Source organism: Sinocyclocheilus rhinocerous, unplaced genomic scaffold (assembly GCF_001515625.1).
Source record: "Sinocyclocheilus rhinocerous isolate Xijiao unplaced genomic scaffold, SAMN03320098_v1.1 scaffold388, whole genome shotgun sequence".
Taxonomy (NCBI): domain Eukaryota; kingdom Metazoa; phylum Chordata; class Actinopteri; order Cypriniformes; family Cyprinidae; genus Sinocyclocheilus; species Sinocyclocheilus rhinocerous.
The window spans coordinates 296,485-309,110 of NW_015650020.1; positions in this window are offsets into that span (position 1 = coordinate 296,485).

Genomic DNA, 12,626 nt, shown 5'->3' on the forward strand with positions numbered 1-12,626 from the left:
GGAGGCCGGCGGCTAGAGTGAGCGGCCGGCGGACTTGAGTGAGGAGCGGCCGGCGGATTCGATGAAGGAGCGGGCTTGCCGCAACCACATGTGACGACCCCGTGCTGGACTCCGCTTCGTCCACGGTGAAATTCGATCTGGCGATCCACAGCGCAAAGTTGATGCATTTCCTCAGCGACCAGCACGGATCAGCTCCAGGCATGACGAAGCAGATATCGTCCTCTTTTGGAAGGCCAAACAAAGTAGTTTCACTTTCACAACGAAACACACAGCATCTCCACGACATGGCAGCGGTGCCAACAACAATACTACAGCGAAAATAAAAGTTACGCCTTCTTTCTTTGCGTGAACATTTGGGCGGCATTATGCAAATCTTCCCACACAGTGACGTAGACATGTGGGGGCGTGTTTAAACGAGGTGTTTTAGGAGGGCGTGGACAAGTCTTAACTTTTATAAAGAATATCTCTTTGGGTTTGAGACTTTAGTCTTTGCAACTTCAGGGATCTTATCTATGCACGAACAGCTTGTAACACTCCAAAGAGAAAGGAAAATTTGAAATTGCATCATATGACCCCTTTAAAATACATTTAGGAACATACAGCAGTACAGTGTTGAGGATGTCTGTGTTTCAGATTCACTTTTCTTCCAACAGCAACTTTATACTGTGGAAATACAAATACAATAGAATAAGTTGTGATGAGTGTTATATGTTATAGTAAGAAGGACTTTGATGGGACGTTCGCATACACAGTGCTGGAGGTCACAGAGCGGCTCTATTGTTGGTTGTAGTGGGCGTTCGCACAGCTGGATGCCCTAACATTATTGGTGGGCTGCACAATTAGGCATTGCTTTTGAGAATTAGGTATGGTATGGAAATAAGAGGTAATGATTACTTGACCAGGAATATTTTTTTCAAAATCCATTCTGAAAGGAAATGTGCGTGTGTATCAACTGCAGCAAAATACGATGCATAATATTATCTGACTGTTGTCCAGGGCCCTATTAGGAAACATTCCAAGGAAAAATTTTAAATGATTTTGAAATAAATTATAATAAATAAATAGAACATAAAATAAATAAAAATTTGACATTATTACTGTTTCATTCTGTTCTATAAGGACAGTTTTCACTTTCTTGTAATATTTGTATTTTTCACAGTACAAATGGGGGTGTGGTAAAGTAATTATTATCGAATGTAAATATTTTTCATTTAATATTTTACACATAGTATTTCTTACAACAAAAATGCATCTTTATACAATACAGTAGTCAACGCGGCTCATGTCACTGTACATCACACAACTTCTAGTTGCTTTGTCAGTGCAAATTGCTGTATGTGTGAATTCCTATACAGTGTTTGATTCAAAACATTGCTCTCAACACTCACAGGACATTTAAAGCGAATCTTTAAAGCTTAAGTTTCCTGGACTCTTCTAAATAAATCATGCTTCTGTCGTGCTTCCAAAACAAGCTCGTTTAAACATCTGGGACGGTATAGTCACTTTTTTCGAGTAGAGTGTAAATGCTGTGTTTACACTTGACCGCCACATCTCATTAAGCAGCCTCTGCACTCTGACTGCCTAAATACTGCGTCACCCTCTTTCTCTCAGTTTGTTTTCTCTGTCATTCACCATGTATTTGCACTCATTCAGCCTGTGGGTTTGGCCCCTGGCAGCAGCGCAAACTGGTTAAGGTGTAACCGCACCCCTCGTCTGCTTCATCCTCCTGATTGTCCTCTAAGCCATGTGGTGTGAGGTAAAATGGCTGACCACAACTGTAAGTAGTTCCACCTTCAGCTCATGGAAACCTGGGGGAGAAGGCTAGACCGTCAATTATGACCAGCATCTTCCAGAAGAAAAATACATTTCTCACTGTTAGCGGTTGAGGTATGGCAGTAAGGAGTTTAATGATGAGGTGGAAGGGCCAGCAAAATTAAATAATTTCTGATGACCTCCATTATTAAGATTCATTAAAGGAGCATCAGTTCTGTGTAACCTAGTTTTAAAAACCCTGACAAACGCTGACGCCGTCAATAGCTTTAGCTGAACTAATGTGAAAAGGCTGATGTGCTAGTATACTTGTTCAGAGTAGAGTCGGCGACAGAATGAAATGAGTCTCTTATTTTTTTAAAGCTGCATTTATTTGATCAAAAATATAGTAAAACAGTATTGTGAAAAATCATTACAATTTAAAAAAAAGTAACTGTTTTCTATTTTAATATATTTTAAAATGTAATTTTAAAGGATGCATTAAATTGATAAAAAATGACAGTATTACAGCATTTGACCGCATATTTCAAATAAATGCTGTTATTTTGAACTTTCTATTTATAAAATAGCCCTGAAAAAAATTTATCTCAGTTTCCTAAATAAATAAACAAGCAACAAAAAACTGTTTTCAATATTGATAACAGCTTCGTCATTGAAGGAATACATTACATTTTATTAAAATATATTAAAATAGAAAACAGTTATTTTATATTGTAATAATATTTCACAATATTAATGCAACCTTGGTAAGCAGAAGATTCCTAACTTTTGACCGGTAGTGTGCATTTTTGTAAGAAAATATCAATAAGATAAAACAAGAAATCAAAAGATATTTTAAAATCAAGTAAAATATAAGCTGTACATTAGTAGATGTATAGTTATTTTGTGAACTTGACCTGTTTTGTATGGCACTATTATTATCCCTCTGTGTTAGGCTTCTAGCAGGTGAAGGGACATTTTAATGGGCAGACCCTATCTCTATGTTACAGCACATGAAGAAAGTTACTGCTAGGCAATATGCTAGTACATTTATTGAGAAGGATGAGTTACTAGTTGGGTCCAACTTTTTGCCTGGGAGGGACACTGCCCAGGGGTCATCAAATGACCCTGCTTTAACAGAGATGTTTGCATAAGTTACAGAACAACAAACTTTATCCCAATCCCTGGTGAGCTGCCTTTATAGAAAGGATTACAGTCATTAAGCCATTACAGTTCTGCCATGCAAAGGCAAAAGGCCATAACTTTGTTTTTGGTCGAAAATGAGTTATTGATCTCCTTTATCATGTGGATAAATATCTTGAGTCAATTCCGTTGTTTTTTTTTTTCAAGAAAATAATGGCTTGTCTTAACAGTAACTTCAAAAAGCCAAGGAGAAACCAAGGCAGAACACAGTATAACACCAGTTACCGCTCTTTGACTGTTTTGGAACGGTCAGATTGAGTTACGGTACTCTGCCTTTGTTTAGCCATGCGTCAATATGAAGTTATTGAGCCAGCCTGGAGTTATACGGTATTTTGCATTTGTTTTACTGTCCATTAAAATCTGCCACGCTTAAATTACGGTGTAACTTGTGTACTTTCATACATCTGTCACTGAAGCTTCATTAGACAAACTAATTAGATAGATCAAAATCTAACTGCTCCATATAACTAAGCACTCTAAACAAGCAAAGATTAGATAACTTGGCAACATTAAGTAAGCTTTTTTTATATATATAATGCAGATTATTCACTCAGTGCCAGCCTGTCAGTCTGGGGTTGCCCAAAGTTGTATCCATGTGGACTCAAATGCTATGACAGTGTAGCATGATCACACATAAAATCAGTAATAATTTGCAATTAAATCCATATCCTACCTTTTCTTATAACCCGATAAAATCCATAGCAATGAATGTCATCAGAGATTTTTTAATTAACAAGCATTCTGAGCACTATTCCTACTTACTGGCTTTCACATTAATCCACAAGTCTTCCTTTTAGGCTAGGCTATTTTTATTCAGTTTGATGTAAAAGCAATTAGGCTGTGTCTATGTCATCCTTTTGCGTTAGAAAACATTGCATATACATTTGTTGCAAAACAGTATCCACTCACATGTTTAACTTTTTGTCTGGTTGTTACGGTCAGAAAAACAGTTAATACAGTCACATTACATGTTAGAGCCTGAGATAGCCCATGATCACTAGACTTTATACAGGTGTTAATATAATGATTTTGTAAATGGTGATCAGCAACCAAATATTGATAAAGTGTAAATGAATGCCTTTTGCCTTGAAGTGACTTCTCACTTTTTGCAGACAATGCAAAGGCAGAGTACAGTAACTTAAAAAAAAATAGCTCAATATTTTTTATTTAGATCATTTTCATTACTAAAACATCTAATTGCCAGATTTCCAGTGTCCTACATAATTAATTTGGCTGGACAAATACAAATCTTTAAAGTCATTTTTCTCAGTTCCACACTCCAGCAAGTTTTTTGCCTTTGTAGGGCAGAGTTGTTCTTCAATTGGCAGCAAAATTACACAGGCATTTTTAGATACTTAATTTTGGTCTGATTCTAAGGCGGCATTACACATGAATGTGGTAATCCTAGAATGTACTGCAGTAAACATAGTGAAACATTTTATCCAAGATGGTGAATGAACTTGATGTTGATTATAAATATACTATACATATATTTTACTATAGCCACTTAATACAATCAAAATGGACTATTTTACCTTTTCCCTTTACTATTTCGGCGGCATATGATTGTGTGGCATGTGTGTAGATCGTTTGAAGTTCAGAGTATGTGATGAGGTTCCATTTCGTGAAGGTGGTTGCCTTCGTGAAGGCTTTGTCATTGACTCTTTTATGAACGTAGGTGCCTTTTTACGCCGTGATTAAGAGCAGACATATAGAGAGAATCAGTTCAGAAAATTGTTTAAATATTCAAAAATTCCCTTTCAGTGTTCCAACATTTGAAATCTCCAAAACAGAAGCCATGAATTAAAACACATGTGTGGTCAATATTTCACTGTTTCTATGGTTACACAAGAAAAAAAAACCTTAGTTTAGAAATGTAGGTGATGTGTTTTCCTGCCCATTTTTGCACAATATGCTCTCTTGAGGAAAGCTGTAGCTCCTTCATATGTGAGATAGAAGGCTAAAATACACATACTGCAATCTTTCCTGAAAACAAAGTTCAGTTGTGTGAAAGCCAGTCTTCGTTTCAGTGGCGATTTGAGCATGACTCAAAGAGATCAATTTTCAAATTAAGCCTGTGGGTACTTAAGCAGCATCAAACACTTGAAAACCTTTGACTTTAGTCCTACATGCTGAATATGTCACAGTATTTACAAACAAGAATACCGTTTAAATGCAGACTGAGCTCTGAGGTTTAGACTTTGTGTTATGAGTTTGTGTAGTGTCCTGAAACACTCGCAGATTTTGTTAATGGAGCCAAGATCATGTTTAAAATGTATGTCGCAATTTTCAAACGGGTTTGATCCAATTACATGTGAGAGGAAGTCTTTCAACATTTTAGAAAAATACAGAGAAGTTTAAATTATTTATCTTATCAAACACATCAAATCATTCATTAAGAAATATTAGGAACAGAAATTATAAAGTCAAATGGTGTAATTGTAAATTGCACAATAGGTTAATAAGCCAGATCAAATGAGGAAAGAAACAAGTGCCTCATGTCATTTCACAAGGGCTTAACAAGATTTTGAGAACAATTACAAGAACATTAAATCTGGTTATTCACCTCCAATATACAATGGATAATGGTTATAAATAATATCTCAAACTAAGTTAGGTCTGTTGGGAATATGATTATGGTTTTGAAGTCATGGCAGATCTTCAAAGACCCTGCTTGCTCGTTTCTGATGCCAAAGATTAAGAACGCAGATGAAAAGCTCTTCGCTGTGAATACCGTTCTCTATTAGAAAATTGTGAGGCAACACTGTCTCTTACTGAATGAAATAATAGAGTTTATTAAAAATGAATCATCCAGTAGTATTAACAATAATTTAAGTAATCTCTAACAACTGATCTTTTAGTGAGTATACATCTTTGCTTGTCTTCACACAGGATGCATTCTTGTTTTATTCTTGATATGTTTATGTGTACACTGACAATAACAAGTCCCCCAGTCGTTCAACAATTGTACAAGTCATAAAAAAAATCAAAGTCCAACCCATAAACCTAACCATAATTATAATAGGACAGTTCTGTTACCTCTCACTTTTCCCAGTGTTTCACACTGTTTAAGATGTTAACGTTAAAATTTGCTTTTGAAACAGTTCTGAAACCATTGTATTGTCCTTTAATTGCATTTTTTTATTAATCACACTTAATAATGTGTTACTTTGACAGCCATTATTTAAAAAAGTCAGCCCTCTACTATCACATTTTTAAGACATCATAACTTCTGTGGAACATGAATGAATACATTTTGTGACTATCTATCTATTTCTGTCTATCTATCTACTCTCTCTCTCTCTCTCTCTCTCTCTCTCTCTCTCTACACCTTTGATGTAATTTATTTTAATGCTTTTTATTTTTGGTGTTTTTGTGACATGATGTAACATTTAGAATTGTTGTAGCAAGTATACTAACAAAATGTGATTTATTGTAATAAAAGGTGTTTCAAATTCAATTCAATTCTCTCTCTCTCTCTCTCTCTCTCTCTCTATATATATATATATATATATAAAGGCTTTTGCATCTGAACTCTTCATAAATATATAATCCATACAATGGAAATCAATGGTCACCAAAACTGTTTGGTTACCAACATTCTTCAAAATATCTTCTTTTCTTCTTTTTTGGGTGAACTGTCCCTTTAAAGTTTACTTTTTGACCCCTTCCACTACAGACTAATGATAAGACTAAGACTGCAAGCTAATAACTAAGCTTTTGGGTTGATCAAAAATGGCTCTGAAAACAACAATCATCACATTTTACATTCCATTCCAGTGATGATCTGATTCCATTTTGGGAGTGTATGACATTAAATGCCCCTTTCAGAAAAAGGTCATCTCGACAGGCAATTCTTGATCTGTACACAGGAAGACATGCACGTATGCACGGACCCACATACACATTTTTGTCCACTAGACTGGGGGCTACTCTTCATCACAGGAATTCTTGGGGAATATCTGCTCTACCTCGCAGGCAAATGAAATTAGTGGGGATTGTGGTGACAGAGTGGCCATTGTGGGAATCATACAATGTGGTCCTTCATCCCCTGTGCACTGCTTGGGGTGGAAAGTCCTGTCTTGAAGGCTGGTTCACTGGCCTGCAGGGGTGCTGTTATCCTCCCCCCTGCCCCAGACACGGTGGGATGCTGGCCAAAAAGGAATGATTAACTGATTACAAGGCAAGGGGTGTTTGTTGTGACCTTGGTTGACACGAGAGGTTGCCCTTATGGTCACCTGACACACATGCTCGTTTGATACCTGTACCAATGACAGACTTGATGTAGCCATTTTTAGTTCTGGACAAATGTGATTAAATCACATTTTGTTGTGCATATTTCAAGTCATGGTTTATAGAGGGCAAAGAATTTGATACTAAGTAATCAGTCTCTGTAGTTTGTCATCTGTGTACATAAAGGTAAATTATTTTGACATGGTAAAATTATTCTTAATAATAAAATTAATTAAGTTTTAAGTTAGAATATGTGCCTTTTATTTAAGAAATCAGTTGTATTCTGAAAGCCATGGTAGCATGTTTGCTATATATTGCTGTCATAATGTAGTAGCCAGCTGTGATGTCAAGATTGGCTTTGTTAGGAGCTTACAACTTCATATGAAGTAACTTTATATCAATAAATATTCTAAAATAGCACTAGTTAATGTTTATGCAGTACTTGTGCCATAAAATTTGATTTGTAAGTAAATTAGCCTGAGTAATTGACATTCAAATGTTGACTTCTGTTCAACACTCAAGATTAAGTTGTTTTTCAAAATAGCAGAGAAATTAAGGAGACTACCGCTACCTGAGACTGGGGAAGAGCTGGAGATTCAGGGTTACAAGTTTTCCATGGCAGCATAACAGACCTTGTGATGTACTTACTATTTGGCTTGAAAACAAAATCAAAAGTGAAAAAAACAAAAAAACATCATGCAGTATATGAGAAGGTTTGATTGGCAACAATGTGATTCTGTGCTTGAGGTGGTGATCTTTACCAGTGGGGTAGTACATGCATATGGACTGCGTGCGGAATGCCAGCTTTTGCATTTATTGAACACAGACGACTTTACATTTCAAGCTTGGCAACTCGCGGGTAGATGAAATCTCATTGTTGGGACGGTATTCTAAAAATATGAGATGATCTGTTCGCTATTAAGGAGGTCTTTGTGGATGGCAGTTGGTCATACATTCCTTTGCACAATTACACATTGCCCCCCTGTTCTAGGAACAGAGGTAGCATTATAACTGTAGCACACGATTGCATTTGGGGTTTCAAACTGACAAAATAAAAATGAAATGCTAACTCAAAACATACATGGGTAGCTCTCTTCTTGTTCTGGGAGAAAGTAAATAAAATATCCCTTTGTCAAAATGGCAAGTTGTTTCCAATGCAAATAAACAAACTCTTTGTTCATAGTCGAACATATTTTTGCCTCAGGGCGCCGTTATTATCCTGTGTCTGGCCTGTATTGAAGTATGGATAGATTTGCACGTCTAGATGTAGACGTAATTTTACTAAACCTTGACAAACAATTCTAGGATGGTTCTGAAATATGACTTTGATCACTGTCAAATTTTAGTAGCAACTTTGACATTGATGCTGTTTGCATATCTAACACTTGATTGCATTGCAACAGAAATAATCAATCTGGTTCTGGAGGAATCAGGTATGGAGGAAACAGTTCATGCTTTATCGCTCTCAGCCTTGGATTCTTTTTTGCATGTAATTTTTGATTGTCAGTTTGCATTTTTTGATTGCAAGGCTTTTCCAAAAACATGCTTAAAATGATACTTCTTCAATGAAATGTGTAAGTGGCATATCCGCACAGATACCGTCCATTGATTGATTGATTGATTGGTAGATTGATTGATTGATTGATTGCCTGATTTGCAGTTGCAGGCAAGGACTGCAGGGAAATATCCCCTTTAATATCAATAAGTGGCCACACAATATTTTAACAACTGATCATGATGATGCAATCAGTGCAGTTCTGTGTATTGATTCATTCTAAACTAGACCAGAGCCACCAGTTTCTACTTTCCTCACATTTCCTCCTCCTACCAGACAATGTAATTTGCAACACATGCATTGTTCCAAATATCTGTCATAAAAATCGGAAAGCATTGACTTCCCTCACATGCTATAGACTATGGTTTAGAAGTTTCTATTCTTATTTTACAGGGTTGTGGCACAGTTGTCAACTATTTACAAGTATTTGCTAATTACCATCAACCCATCACTATTTAAACTCATAGAGACCAAGAACACAAAAGCCACGGCTGGGCTTAGCCAACAGATTACCGCTCTTAGAAGTACATGCAATAAAGATTTAATCAACTCACTTGTATTCTGGCACAGAGCTGAAGTTGAGCTTTGACTTTATGGAGGCTGTGCATGATTTATCACTCTGTGATCCAAGAACTAACATTTTATACCTGCTTTTAAGCATGAATTCCAGTCTCATGCCAGCCAAATACATCATTACTGCACACTCTGACTATATTTTCTGCACTTTACCACTGTGAGTTCCTAAGTAAGTCCTGCATGTCCTTAATTTTATCTTCTCTCTGAATTACAGCCACCCAGACGCTGGTTCCCTGGAGGATTCTGACTGTTGTGGCAGCACTAATTTAACCACTGACCTCCTAAATGATATTGTCTCTCTTTCTTTATCCAGATTTTTCCACATTCTCATTTGAGCACATATCTTTTCACCATGTTGTTCATCATGTTTCTTTTTTCCCCCTGGAGAACCCCTGAGCCGAACAAAGATAATCTCGCTGCATTCCTCCGTTTCCTCCTGGTGGGAGGTAGCGCTCTGATTCCAGTGATGAGCACAGTTTGACTTGCGGCACTGGCCCATCTGGGTTCAATATGCCCCTTGTCACTATGTCATCTATGCCTAAACAAATCCTTTGATTCTGGATAATCACAGACTGGAGTGTAATTTCGTATTTTTATCTTAAAGGCAAAAGTTTCTGCTGTAGTTAAACTACCTGTGTTTGAAACTGAGCAACTTTATTTCAAGATTTGAAATCCAATCACCTGTCTTGAATGTGTGTGTAGAATAGAATTAATTAAAGTGTCCCTATTATGCCATTTCGAATATTTCCTTTCATGCAGTGTGTAGTGTAGCTGTATGTTAATGTAAACGAACTGCAAAGTTGTAAAGCCGGAAATGCATGATAAATGTAGTTATTGTCTCACAAAAGAAAAAAAAAATCCCACTTCCGTGATGGCTACACGTCATGGGGTAACATATTTGCATAATACCCACCTATGTTCTATGTTGGCCTGGCCTGTAGTTTGTTTGTGTGGTTAACATCATGTTGAGAAGACACTGCGTCCTACGCTGTGAAAGTAAATTTGTTTTATTTTCACTTCCGAAAGATGAGGCTGCAAAGAATCAGTGATTATAATTCATTTTTTCCACTGTACCACAGCAGTACAACCCCAATATATTTTGTGTTCCCGTCATTTTACTGATGACTGCTTCTCTAATCTCGGGGAGTTCAATGCAGGATTCACAAAACGCTTGCTCTTGAAAAATGAATCACCACTGAATCACAACCTGTAAGCATGATAAATAATAGATGTTGAAATTTTCTATCTAGCGTTCAAAATACAGAACTATGGCAATGGGCGGATCATTTCCAGCACACGCTGTACGCGGTAGACCAATCACAACAGACTGGGCAATCTGACCAATCAGAGCAGAGTTGGTTCACGGAAAGGAGGGGTTTAGAGAGACTGAATCTTAGAACTGCTTCAAATGAATCGTTTGAGAATTGTTGGAAAATGAGGTGATATTAAATGCATATTTTGAGAAAACGAAAGCGTTTTTTGACCTTGCATGCATGTAAACCTATTGTAGGAGACTCCCAAAACAATATTAGGAACCTTAAAAATGGCATAATAGGGGCACTTTAAATGAATAGAATTAATCAAGTAACAGCTGATTGATTATAATTTGATAGCAATTAAGATAACGTGACCTTTAGAATTCACATTTACATTTATTCATTTACATTTATTCATTTGGCAGACGCTTTTATCCAAAATGTCTGCCAATTCTTTGGACAATCTTAAGCAAGTATTGGACTGCAGGTATTTTTCTGTTTCTAATGTTACAGAGAATATGTTTTCAAATGACAGGGTTTTAATTTATTGCACAGTGTGAATGCTCATTTAAAGGGAGAGTTCATCCAAAAATTAACCTGTATGACATTTTTATGCAACACAAAAAGGGTTGTTTAAAAAAAGAAAGCTATAAAGTTGCACTTTCCCATTCAGTGAAAGTGGACAGCTGTGGTAATCATTCACATTCATTAAATGGAGAAAACAGCTCGGACATTCTGCTAAACGTCTCCAGGTTACGTATGTAACCATGGTTCCCTGAAGGGAACGAGACGCTGCATCGGAGAATGCTTTAGGAATGCCCCCAGCGTGACCACTCTCTGAATCACATGTGTAATCAGTCCAATGGAAGGGCGAGACGTCATAGACGGGTGACGTAGCGACCAGGAAGCTATAAAAGCACATGAGGTGGAACCGGCGTCAGCTTCTAGGAATGAAGCAAGCGCTCGCAGGGATGCCGAAAGTATGGCCCTGAGATGCAGCGTCTCGTTCCCTTCGGGGAACCATGGTTACATACGTAACCTGGAGATGTTCCCCTTCAGGAACTCGAGCTGCGTCTGAGAATGCTTTGGGAACGAGTATGTCCACGCCACCAGACTTGCAGATCCCTGCCTAGTGTGGAAGAGCACAGCTAGGACGAGAGAACAGAAGAGCCAGGAGTGGCTCGCATATCTAGGCCATAGAACCTGACGAACGTGAGGGGCGTGGACCAACCCGCAGCGTTGCAGATGTCCTGCATGGACACACCTGCCAAGAAGGCCTTGGAGGCCGCCATCCCTCGGGTCGAGTGAGTCTTGACCCCAAATGGCGAGGGGAGATCAGAGTACTCATAAGCAGTAGAAATGGCATCGACTATCCACCAGCTGAGGGTCTGTTTAGTAGCAGGAAGACCTTTCTTGGGGGGACCATAGCAAACAATGGTCGCACTGGACACATGTAATTAAGCTCCTGCAGGAACTCCAGCACTGTACCAACCGGGCAGTTAACTGGGTCGTTGAAGCCTCCATTCCCCGAGCCTCGGCCCCTGCCTCGACAGGATGTCTGCTCCCATATTCAAATACCCAGGAATATGTACTGCTCTCAATGAAAGGATTTTGCCCTGGGACCATACAAGGATCTGGTGCACCAGCTTGTACAAGGGGCGCTAACGCAGACCTCTCTGGTGGTTGATATAAGAGACCACCGCTGTGTTGTCGGTGCGCACCAACACGTGACGATCTCTTAGGTCCGGGAGGAAGTGTTTTAGAGCTCGAAACATAAATATAAATAGTCTACTAAGGGAACCAGTCTCTCGAGACTGGCCTCCGGTGTACTTGTAGCTGCTAATTCGGTGCCCTGAAACGGAAGACCAGCAGGAGACGACCGAACTAGCTGCTCTAGAGACCCCCGAAGGGGTAGCGAGTCGCAGTGGAGCCAGAGCAGCATCGACACACTTCGTAAAAGTACGGGGTAAGAGTGCTAGGCCGAAAGGAAGAACTCGATATTGGTAAGCTTCGCCCCTGAAAGCAAACCTCAGGAACTTCCTGTGAGTGGGAAG